Raw genomic sequence first — 12019 nt, 5'->3', positions numbered from 1 at the left:
TGTGTTCCATTGTAAAGTCCCATCACAGGTCCTCTGGGCAGGGAACAGGTACACTAAAGAGTAGGAACCCTTGGAGAGGAGGACACGACTCAGTGGATGGGAGGCTAGATGGGCAAGCATGATCTGAGTTTGATTCTCGTTACCTAAGTAAAAATCCAGGTGTGACTGCTCACCTGTGCTCTTAGAGCAGTGGTTCTTTACCTGCGGGTCATGACCTCTTTGGGCTCCAATGACTCTTTCACAGGAGTAACATATCAGATATCCTGCATATCAGATACATTTACAATTCATAACAAGAGCAAAATTGTAGCTATGCAACAGCAATGAAACAATTCTTTGGTTAGGGCTCACCACAATCCGAGAAGCTGTATTAAAGGGTGGCAGTATTAGGAAGGCTGAGAAGCCCTGCCTTAGAGTGTAGCGGGGAGAGGAGGCATAGTTAGGGCTTGCTGACTGCCACTCCAGCTCCAGGTGAGTGAGACTCTGTCTCAAGCAAATAAGGTAGAAAGTGATAGAGCAGGACACTTGTGCACACACCAGCACACACAGGCATTGACATCTCTCTCTCTCTCTCTCTCTCTCTCTCTCTCTCTCTCTCTCACACACACACACACACACACACACACACACACACACACACAAACACTCACAGCGTAAACTTTCAACCAGGTCCCTACCGAGGCAGGATAAATATAGGACATTTTCCTGAGTTATTGATGTCCCCCAAATATTTATAAGAAGCGTCATATACAAGCGTTAAAATAACTCGGAATGTCTTGGAATTGAATAAAAACCTTAAGGCAACTTCAGGCAGAGCTCTCATATTTAGTATCTGACTCGGCATGACATCTGGGGGAGGGGAAGACGAAAACCCTCACGTGCATTTGGAGGGCTTGATGAAAGGAGGCAGCGTTGGTTACTTGTCAAATGAGGAAAAGTGAGTTCCAACGAGGCTCTCAGAGGGCAGCCCCGTCCGCTGTGCCGCCCGCTCTGCAGCCTGTGTTTGCTCCAGTGGAGCCTTGCTTCTGCTTCAGTTTAGCTGTTTACACTCAAGCATTCCATCAGTGGTGAAGGAACCAGGGGCTTTCAAACCCCTTCAGGTTTCCAGCTTCCTCCTCCCCAGAACAGGGGACGTGGCCAGTCTCCCCTCCCCAGGCTTGTCCTAAGAACCCTGCAAAGTTTGGCACACCACTGAGACATGAGCAAAACGTCTTTAAACAAAACCATGACATCAGTCCGCATCTCCCGTCTTTCCCTGGAATCTTAGGGGCTTGTTTGTGTGTTTGTTTTTGTTGTTGTTCATTTTTATTTTTTATTTATTTTTTGAAATTTTCTCATACACCCTGATGGCAGTTTCCCCTCCCTCCCTCTCTCTCCCACCTCCCCTCCCCCAGATCCACTCCTACATTTCTCTTAAAAAAAAAAAAAAAGAGCAGGCTTCCTAGGGATATCAACCAAGCATGGCCTAGCAAGTTACAAAAAGACTTAACACAAACCCTCCTATCAAGGAGGATGAGGCAACCCAGTATGAGAAAAAGGTCCCAAGCACAGGCAAAAGAGTCAGACACACCTCCCACTCCCATTGTTGGGAATCCTCCAAGAATGCTAAGCTACACAACCACAAGGTATATGCAGCGGACCCAACTCAGACATACAGAATCCATGTTTGTCCCTTCAGTCTCTGTGATCCCCTATGAGCCCTGCTTAGTTGATTCTGTGGACTTTGTTTTTGTGGTGTCTTTGACCCCTTGTCCTACAGCCCTCCATCTCTTCTTCAGGGTTCCCCTTGTTCTGCCTAGTGTTTGGGTGCGGGTTTCTGCATCTGCTCTCATCAATTGCTGGATGACATCTCTCTGATGATAATACTGATCTATGAGTATAGCAGAACATCATCATTAGGAATCATTTCATTGGCTCCCCCAACCCCAGTAATGTTTGGTTCTTTCTTGGGTCTCTGGGCTGTTCAGCCTCTTGTTCCTGGCCATCCAGGCAGCGTCAGCATGGGCTTCCTCTTGTGGTGTCGGTCTCAAGTTGGACCAGTCATTGGCCAACTTTGCCCCAGAACGTCTTGTAGGTTGAAGGTTTTGTGGCTGGGTTGATGTCGCAGCACCCCTGCTGGGAGCACCCCTGGTTATAGGAGATGGCCAGTTTAGGCTCCGGATCCCCGTTACTAGGAGATTTCTCAACTGTCACTCTGGTAGATTCCAGGGAGTTTCCACTGCACTAGGCTTCTGCATCACTCCCCCAATGTCCCAGTTTCAGTCATCTCTCCCAGTGGTCTCTCCCTTTGTCCCTTCACCCTCCATCAGATGCCTCCTGTTCCAGCCCCACCCACCCCACTTCACCCATTCTATTCTATTTTCTCTTCCTAAGAAAATCCTTGCATGCACCCCTCTTCCCTTGAGCCCTCTGTATTACTTATCCTCCTTGGGTCTGTGGATTGTAGCGTGATTATCCTTTACTTAACCGTTCATATTCACTTGTAAGTGAGTACGTACCCTGTTTGTTCTTCTGGGTTTGGTTTATTCATTCAGAATGATTTTTCTAGTTCCATCTATTTGCCTGAAAATTTCATGATGTCATTGTTTTTAACAGCAGAGTATAATCCATTGTGTAAATGGACCACACTTTATTTATCCATTCTTCAGTTGAGGGGCAACTAGGTTGTTTCCAGTTTCTGTCTATTATGAATAATTCTGCTATGAACATAGTTGATTGTTTTTGTGGTGTGATGGTGCATCCTTTGGGTTTATAGCTGAGTCTTGAGGTAGATCAATTCCCAATTTTCTGAACAGCCACCATGTTAATTTCCATGACGGCTGTACAAGTTTGCACTCCCACCAGCCATGGAAGACTATTCATCTTAGGGCCTTGTTTTACTAACAGAGTGGGAAACAGTTTTTTTTCATTAGCTCCTGAGAATGACACAGAATAGGCAAGCAAGACACGATGATAAATTGAGGCTAGGCTGAAGCCAAAACTCAGCCCTACTAAGACCATCCAAGTACATGAAGTTTCAATCAGTTAGAAATGTTTTTGTGGTATCTGGCAGGAGAGTTGTGAACCAAAGACTAAGGAATAAGATGTGAATGGAACAAAATTGAGATGGCTAGGTGTTCACGCAGAGGTCTGAGGGTGTTCTTAAGGACTCGAACTATCATTTGTTTAGGCATGTGTCAGTTACCAGATCATGGACCTCACTCAGTTTTGCAAAATGGCTGAGGCATAATGAATGAATTCCAGGAGATGGAGACAGTCTGGAGAGGCAGATTGTAATAATAAGAATGCAGCAGCTACAGCAGGTACCTTAACATATGACCAGTAAGGGTGCTTTCAAGGATGCCTTGAAACATCGCTTTATTATCATTTGTGTACATGTAAGCATGTGCATATGGACACAGGTACACATGTATGTAGAGGCTCAAGGTCACTTTGGGTGTGGTGTCTCTGAGCTGTCCATTTTGTTTAATATTTATTTGCTGCTTGTTAGTTTGTTTTCTGGCAGGATCTCTTTTCGGCCTAGGGCTCGCAATAGAACTAGGCTGGCTGGCTAGAAGCCCCAAGGATACTGCGAGTCTCTGCCTCTACAGTACTGGGGTGACAAGCATAGGATGCCGAGGCTAGACTTTCTCACAGGCATATTGGGGGACTGAACACAGGTCCTCATGCCCTGTGCAGGAAACCCTTTATCACCAGAGCCACCTGCCTGGCCCTGAAGCCTGCTTTGAGGGCCCACCCGTGAGCAGCAGTATATTAAGAAGAAGCACCCAGCAGAGAATCAGGCAGGCCTGGACTCAGACTCTAATCGATTCTTAGCTCCACCCTCTCTTGGAGACTCAGTTTTCTTGCCTGTAAGATGGCCTGAATGATCCTTATCTGATGGAGCCTAGCACACAGATTAAAATGAGACCGTCTGTGGAAAATGTCCACACTACAGTCCAGGCGGATGCTTAGAATCACCTGGGAAATTTATTATTGTTATTATTATTATTATTATTATTATTATTATTATTATTATTATTTTGCCTACTCTACTCAATTACATTCTTGGGAGTGAACTTCAGGCATCAAGCATCTGGTCCGGCTTTCAAAGTCCCCCAGGTGAGTCTATATACAGAACACATATGTAGTCAAGAACATTTGTGCCAGAACTTTCGTGCTCAAATTTTCTACATATCTGGGGTTTGGCTATTGGTTCTCCAGACTTCAAGATGCAACTAACAAGAACTAATTCATGCCCAGGGTCTTCCTAGAGTTTACTGAGATATCGGGAAATTCCAGAATGAATCTCTCAGGTGTATTATGTCACCTTTGAAAAACAACAAGAGCAAATAAAATTGTATCCCTGGGCTGGTGAGAGGGTTCAGCAGATAAAGGGACTTGCCTCTAAGCCTGAAGACCTGAGCTAGATCCCTGGGATCCATGTGGTAGACAGAGAGAACTGACTCTTATTAGTTATTCCCCGATTTCTGCACAGCCACTGTGCCATGTTTGTACACACATGCACACACAAACATACACAGACTTACGTAACTGTAATTAAAATGTAATTAAATTGGAAGAAAAATCTCATCCCTTCTTTAAGTATTCTGATGTGGAAGAAACAACCCAAAAATGGAAGTCCCAGGAGGAGTCTGAACCACGGCCTCTGCTAAGGTCTGTATGGATCTGGCATCTTCTGGGAACTGTTAAGCAGATTCTGAAGATACCAAGGAGACACCGAATATCCATCCCAGGGCTGGGGCAGCCAGGCACCACAAGCCTGACCCACTCACAAAGCCTCCACTGTCAGGAAGGATGAATGACTCGGGGCTCAGATTAGCGTCCAACACGTGCTTGTTTGTCTGAAGGGCCCAGACCTAGCCCTTGTTTACAGTCCCTGGTTATAGATCTGAGTGCCAGTGGAAATCGAGGAGACGACACCAAAATGGAAAGTGCTGTTCTCTAGAACCCTTCCAAACCTACCGATCAGAAAGAACATGACTTTGGAACTCCAGCAATTGAGCATATACACGGAGCAGTCGCAGAGTATACACGGAGCATTCTCAGCTAATGCACAGAACACCATCACACAGCTCTGGCACCTCCTGGGCTCCTTATTAATTGCAGTGCCTGTGAACACAACTGCGCCCAGTGAAGTGTCAGAGGTGCTCAGTCGGCAGGGCATGGTGCTGTCCAGCAGAGAGGGTGGGGCCAGTACAGGAAGTCACCAAGTGGTGATTAGTTCAACCCTAGCACTTGGAAAGAGAATGGCCCACAGAGCCCTGGGCAGCGCTTTGGAGCTAGGATGCTATTCTAGTTTCATTTCCGATGCTGTAACAGATCCATCCCCTGACCAAAGGCGATCCAGGGAGTGAAAGCATTTATTTCAGTTCACAATACCAGGTTACGTCTCTCTTTGAAGAAAGGCAAGGAAGAAACTCAAGGGACCTGAGATACCGAAAGGACACTGGAGTAGTGCAAGCAAGGGGACAGGGATTAAATGTGGCCTCCTCCAGTCCCTGCAGCCATTCCAGTGAGACACTGTTAGCAACCTGGAGCTCAGTAAATTTGAGCGCCATGTGGCGTTAGCTTTTGGCTACGACAAAATATCTAAACGACACAGTGTAAGAAAGGGAAGGTTGGCTTGAGCTGTGGGCTTCAAGACTCCAGCCCATCGTGGCAGGAGGGCAAGGCACAGCCCACTTCAGCGGCCAGGGATCTGGCGAGAGAACGAGATTGTCTAAACTAGTAGGTCTCCTCCTTCTCCTTCTCCCCTTCTTTCCCCCCTCCCCTCTTCTCTTTCTGCCTTTCTTTCTCCCTCTCCTCCCCTTATCTCTCCCCTCTTCTCTCTCCTCCTCCTCCATTCTCTTTGGAACTCTAGACTGTTGAACAGTGCCTCCCTCATTCAGGACTTGTTTGAACTCTTTCTGGAGATGGCCTCACAGACACACTCTGATGTCTCCTTTATTAATATAGGCCAGTGGTCCTCAGCTTTCCTAATGCTGTGATATTTGCATACAGTTCCTCACGTTATGGTGACCCTCCTAACTAAAACATTATTTTCATTACTACCTCATAACTGTAATTTTGCTACCATTCCAAATCCTAATGTAAATAGGTGATATGCCGGATGGTCTGAGGTGACCGCTGTGAATAGTTCATCCGACCTGCAGAGGAGTTGTGACCCACAGGTTGAGAACCACTGATCTGGGCCCTTCTTAATCTAGTCAGGACAGGGCACTGTACTTGCTAAAGATTGCGCGGCTGGAATTGGCCCAGCATAGGTTTATAGTCATGTCAGCCAGCGTCCAATCAGCACCTTTTCAACGACACCACAGAGCATTCTTCTGAAAAAGCCATGAGACAAAGGTGTGAACGGTCTGTGAACTGGGGACATTATTAAATCGAGGTAAAGAAGACATCATGTCTGCTATGCTCTCTGAAGAGAACCGGGAATACTTTTCTCCTATTTTTCTCCCTGATTGTCTCAATTGCAGCTGCCATTCGCCTCATTTTGAGCCGTGCTCCGGGGTCATGCCCCCCGGAGCCATTCTGAATGAAACAGTCAGAAGCAGAAGTGGCGGCGTGAGTGCTCACACTGCACAATGCCATCTCTGTTTCACACATCCCAGATGCTGCGGCCCTTTCCTTTCTCAGCATTACGTTAGCTGTGGTTTTGACAACACCGTGTTCTTCCTTCTCTTTGGCTGGATTGTCCTTTGCCCTGGGTGTGGGGAGGGGTGATAACAGTTTGAAAGGTGGTCAGCCACCCCGTTTTGTAAGCTCTGGCCACAGTGCTGAGGAAAACTTACGGCGGCGTGTTTTCATCCAGTGAGGAAAACATGTTATGCTCTGCACTCTTGCATAAGCATGAAACATCTGGGGTAACTTAGCTTCAGATTTCCTTCCAATGCCACATTTGGGCTAAATGATACAGAGACATTTCCACCCTGACCGGGAGAGACAGCAGCATTTGAATCATTAGCACAAGTGTTTGGCCACACCAACTAGCAACTCTGTTCTCCCCAATGACAACTCAGTGTCTCTGTTGTATCACAGCGCCCCTTAGAAGTGGACAGGGCCCAGAAAGTGGAATTTAGGTATTTAAAGGCAAGTGGCAAATACTTCTGAGGGTTTGGCAAGGACTTGTCAGGGTTTTCAACGGGTTCTTGCCAGACTTGAACATGATCCAGAAGGCTTCTTAAAACTCAAATCCTGTGCCCGGACAGAAGACTCAGTCATCAAAGTGCTTGCTTTGCAAGAATAAGGACCTGAGTTTGATCCCCAGCACCAAAATAAAATCTGGGTGTGTTGACAAATGCTAGTAAAAGCAGAATTGGGAAGGCTGAGTCAGGCAAGATTCTGGCTCAATCACCCTAACTGAATCAGCACACACACACACACACACACACACACACACACACACACACACACACACCCCTACACATGTGCACACAGGAAGAGCTTGATGAATCTGCTTTGCCACTGGGTACCATGTGCTAAGAATTGCTTTGAACTTTGGACAGCTAAATCAATGAATCAGACTGGCCAAACCTCCCCTGTGTTATAATATGTTGTCCTACGCTTTGCTTTTCTAAACAAGTAAGAGCTGGAGTTACAATGACCTCTCTTAGTCATTGCAGATGGGCGGATACTTTGGTACAAACTTGGTAGTTAAAAAAAAGTCAGTAGGTAAGAATCAACACCATCTAATAAATCTCAGTGTAGGTATCTCTAAGAAAACAATCAGAAATGAAAGATACAGCAATAATAAGTAATAATAAGGTAATAAGTCATTAAATGTCAATTTGCAAATCTAGAAGGGAGTCACTTAGGCTTACAGCTCAGATCTTCTGAAGGAAAGCCTTTCCATGGCATCACACTGCTCCTTAAAGCACAAAGTGTATAAAATGCTACTTCTATGGAAATTATATGCTTGTGCAACAGCTCATAAGTGACAGTAATCCCTCATGGTGGAATATTATGCCACCACCAAAGTACTTGGGGAAAGATTTTAATGACAAGATGAAAATCTGGTGCTATTTTACCCAGTGACGAGCTTGGGGGTGATCCCCAGCCTCCAAAGCACTTGCCTTTCAAACAGGAGGATCTGAGGTCAATTCCCAGAACCCATTAAAAAAAAAAAGCCAGGCATGGGGCTGGAGAGATGACTCTGTGGTTAGAGGCTCCTATTGCTCTCCCAGGGCCCTGGCTTTGTTTTCCAGCACAGACATGGACATGGAGTGGCTCACAAAAAGTCCTGTAACCCCATCTCTCAGGAATCTGACACCCTCTTCTGGTCTCCTCAGGCACTGTGGGCATGTGCACAATTCGCCTCAACCACACATAGACATAATTAAAAATTAAAATAAGTCTTAAAAGAAAAGGCCAGGTGTGGTGGTATGTGCTTGTAACCCCAGTGTTGTGGAACCAGGAACAAGTGGATCCACAGGGCTCACGCCTGCCTGCTTAGTCGGCTCAGCAAATTCCAGCCAATGAGAGACCCGCCTCAAACAGAAGAAGTGCACGGCACCTGAGGAACAACATGGGAAAGTCGATTTCTAGCCTTTACGGGCATGTGCACACATATGCCACTGTGCACACACACGCATATACACACACAAAAGAGAAAAACCTGTAAGATATATCAACTATATTTTATATGCCTCCTTCTGTTCCCACCTTACAGCATATCAACTAAAGAAGACACTGAAATGTTAGCTCCATGGTTTTTGGATGGTAGCGTATTTGTGCTTTAAATGCTAACCATTTCTTTCATACCTAATCTCCTGAAATAATGTCTCCCACCCATAATATCCTCCCCAAAGAGGCTGCATATCATGGGAGCTCAGTTTTCCAGTTGGTACGCGATTGGGTACTTTACAGACACCTGATCAAGGTGAATCCATCAGTGGCTCTTGTAAATTTGCAGTGGTAAGCACCCAAACTGTGGTTAGGCAACTATTCTGATGTGCATACGTGTTGATGTAGGGCATGTGGGCATCTTCGGCCATCCTCAGTAGAGGAGGCTACTCTGGTCAGTACAATGCAGCCCCACTAACTAAGCACCAAACCCATGCCGGACACACAAAGTGCTATCTAGTCTTCCTTCTAAAGCAGGGTGGGGAAGGGCTGCACGGGTGAAGCCATTGCAGTTCTGACCTTTAATGCTTCTGGTGAGTTCTCTTCTGGCCTTGAGCTAATTAACATGGGTTCCTCTTCTTGTAATTACGTCCCAGAGTAGCAGGTGACTTCATTTATATAACTTTGTTCTTACTCTCCTGAGTGTTTGTACTTCTTTTGTTAAGAAGAAGGTGCGACTAAAATTGCAGCAGTGAATTGTAGCAAAACAAAACAAAACAATCAAACAAACTCCCATTAAAACAAACCCACTTACAGGAGACCCTCCCCAGACATGCCTATTCCTCACACCCAGCTTCAGTATTGGAGGTTTTGTTTGGTTACGTCAAGTTGGTACAAAAGCTGGGAGACAGTTTATCTGAAATTTGGAAAATGTCAAAGCAACATTATTTTCCTGTCCTGGGCGAAGATGATTCCAACAGCAGAGACCAATCCAGAATGAAAGACATGGAGCACGGCTCTCCCTGTTGATTTACAGACCTGAAGACTGGAACGGGTGAGTCATGGACAAATGGGATTAGGAGGGGCTGCGGCAGAGCAACCCACAATTTGTCATCAAACTCTGCTGTGACCCCGCGCCTGCCCGACTGTGGTTCGTCATTTGTAGAAATCTGCATGAACGCTGTTCAGTTGCTCGCCACTGTTTTGTGGCCTTCCAAGTCCCTGCGGAGCTGTGTGGCTCAAGAGGTGATGTAGGACTGTTAGGAGCAGGCCTGGTAGGTTCTTCCAATCCCTCTCAGGGTCATCAGAGCAAACTTCCTTTTTCTACTAGGGAAAAAAATATTCACTAGAAAATGGCAGGAATTCATTTTCATACTTTTTCAATACGCTGGATGATCTTTGAGGGCAAGGACTGTTTTGTTGTTGTTGTTGTTTGTTTTGTTTTGTTTTAACCAGGTTTCCTGTTTCATCCTCAGGTTATTGAAGGATTGAAGAATGTTCATAATGGGTGTGAAGACACGAGCTTAAAGAATGAGTGTCTGGAAGTGACTTCCCAAGGCGTTCAATTTGGGGAATCTGAAATCATGGTCTGGAAGCCTGGAATGGTGCTGGGGAGAAAGTAGCGATGTCATTTAGGCTTTTGGAAAGTTTACATGTCCGAAGAGGAAGTTTGTTAAGAAGGAGAAAATTACTGGTATTTTTTAATAAAGAGGAAATTTAAACCAGAGAGGCTCATTAAACAGATCTAAGACAGCTGCTGTGTCCACTGGGGAAAGCAATTTGGAGCTAAAATTGTAGAACACAGAGAAAATAGGAGATATTTTTTCTTCAAGAGATTCCAAAATCCATGAGAGAAAACAGGCAGGCTCAAAACATCTTATCAAGCTAGATTTAAGCTTACATTTGCAACCGACCCAATCTTAAGGATATATTTATTTATTTATTTATTTCTATTTGGGTATATGTATATGTTCCTACTTGTCTGTATGTTCAGATGCTGATGGAGGCCAGACATTTGTGAGTTGCTGGACGTGGGTCCAGGGAACTGAACTTGGGGCCTCTGCAAGAGCGGCAAGTGCTTTTATCTTCTGAGTCATTCATCTCTTCAGCCCTCTAATTGACCCAATTTTATTTAGCCATCATAGTCTACTGTTGATCATTGAAGTAAAACACCACACACACTCAGAATTGCTCAAATGTATCAGGGTGGAAGAATAGGAAGATGGGAGCTATGATGAAGGGAAAAGAAAGTAGTCATTGATTTGTTTTAAAGGAAGTCTGATAAACTACTGGTATATTGGGTAGTGTTTGCTGCATAACAAATGATACAACTTTATGTCTTAAAGCCCACTGTTGTTTCATCTCACAGTTTCCTGGGTTGACTACGAAGGTCTTTGTTGGCAGGCTAGGGGTCTCCTGGCCTTATTCATGTCTGTTCAGTCATCCTGTACGTAAGAAGGGGCTTAGCGACCTAGAGTGTCCTCATTCACACAGGGACAGTTTGATGACTCTTTGAAGGGGCTGACTGCTTCTCCACATGGCTTTCTCATTCTCAGGATGAGGTAGTTTTCCTGGTAATCCTGGGGTCAGTAACATGGCAAGGGGCCACCCCATTGCACAGGTACTTTTCAAATCTCAGCTTGAGTTACCTTTGCTAATTGGTCAGAGTAAGTCACATAGCCAGCCAAAGTTAAGAAATGGAGAAACATATTTTAACTCTTGACAGGAGTGCTGTAATTTTTGGCCTTAGACACAATCTATTGACTAGGTAGTACTGTTAGTAAAGAAATAAAGCGATTTGGTCATGGAACAGTAAAGAAAATATAGAAAGACACTGTCAGGAGCCATGCAGCCGAGTCTTGGATCAGCATGACTACCAGTCCAACAGGTTTCCTTGGGGGCAAGGCACCCATGCAAACAGATTCTCACATGGCATGGACCAGTAGACCACAGGGCAGTGTAGGAAGCTGCAAAGTTTGTGCAGCTTGCAGACTTCTTTCTCTCTTATTATATTGCTGATTCTTTGGGTGGCTTAAGTTTTTGTCAGTCACACATGCAATAGCTGTAATTTTACCTGGAAATTCTGCTCTTTCTCAAATATCTCCCCCTAAGATTCAGCAGAGGACTAGCGCTTCTCAAATCTCTTACCCAGAATTACTAACTATAACTCCTAATGCTGGGACCTTTTCTGACCCAATGGAGATAGTTAGGCACGTATGAGAAAACAACACTTGGGGCATTACCCATGTCTCACCGTTCTGGAGAGAAGAGAAAGGCATGCACGCACAGAATAGGGAAAAAGCCTCAGGAATACACAGCTGTTGAGAGGAAGTTCCCTGGACACCAAGCATATAGAATCAATAATAGGATCTGGAATGATGGGAAAAAGGCAATATAAAATATGGGATGATAGATCCATTTTTACCATACACAGGAGCTCATATAGGTGGAAGAA

The sequence above is a fragment of the Myodes glareolus genome, chromosome 4, assembly GCF_982192425.1.
Source record: "Myodes glareolus chromosome 4, mMyoGla1.1, whole genome shotgun sequence".
Classification (NCBI taxonomy): Eukaryota; Metazoa; Chordata; class Mammalia; order Rodentia; family Cricetidae; genus Myodes; species Myodes glareolus.
The sequence above is the reverse complement of the archived record's forward strand: the minus strand, read 5'-3'. Positions refer to the sequence as shown.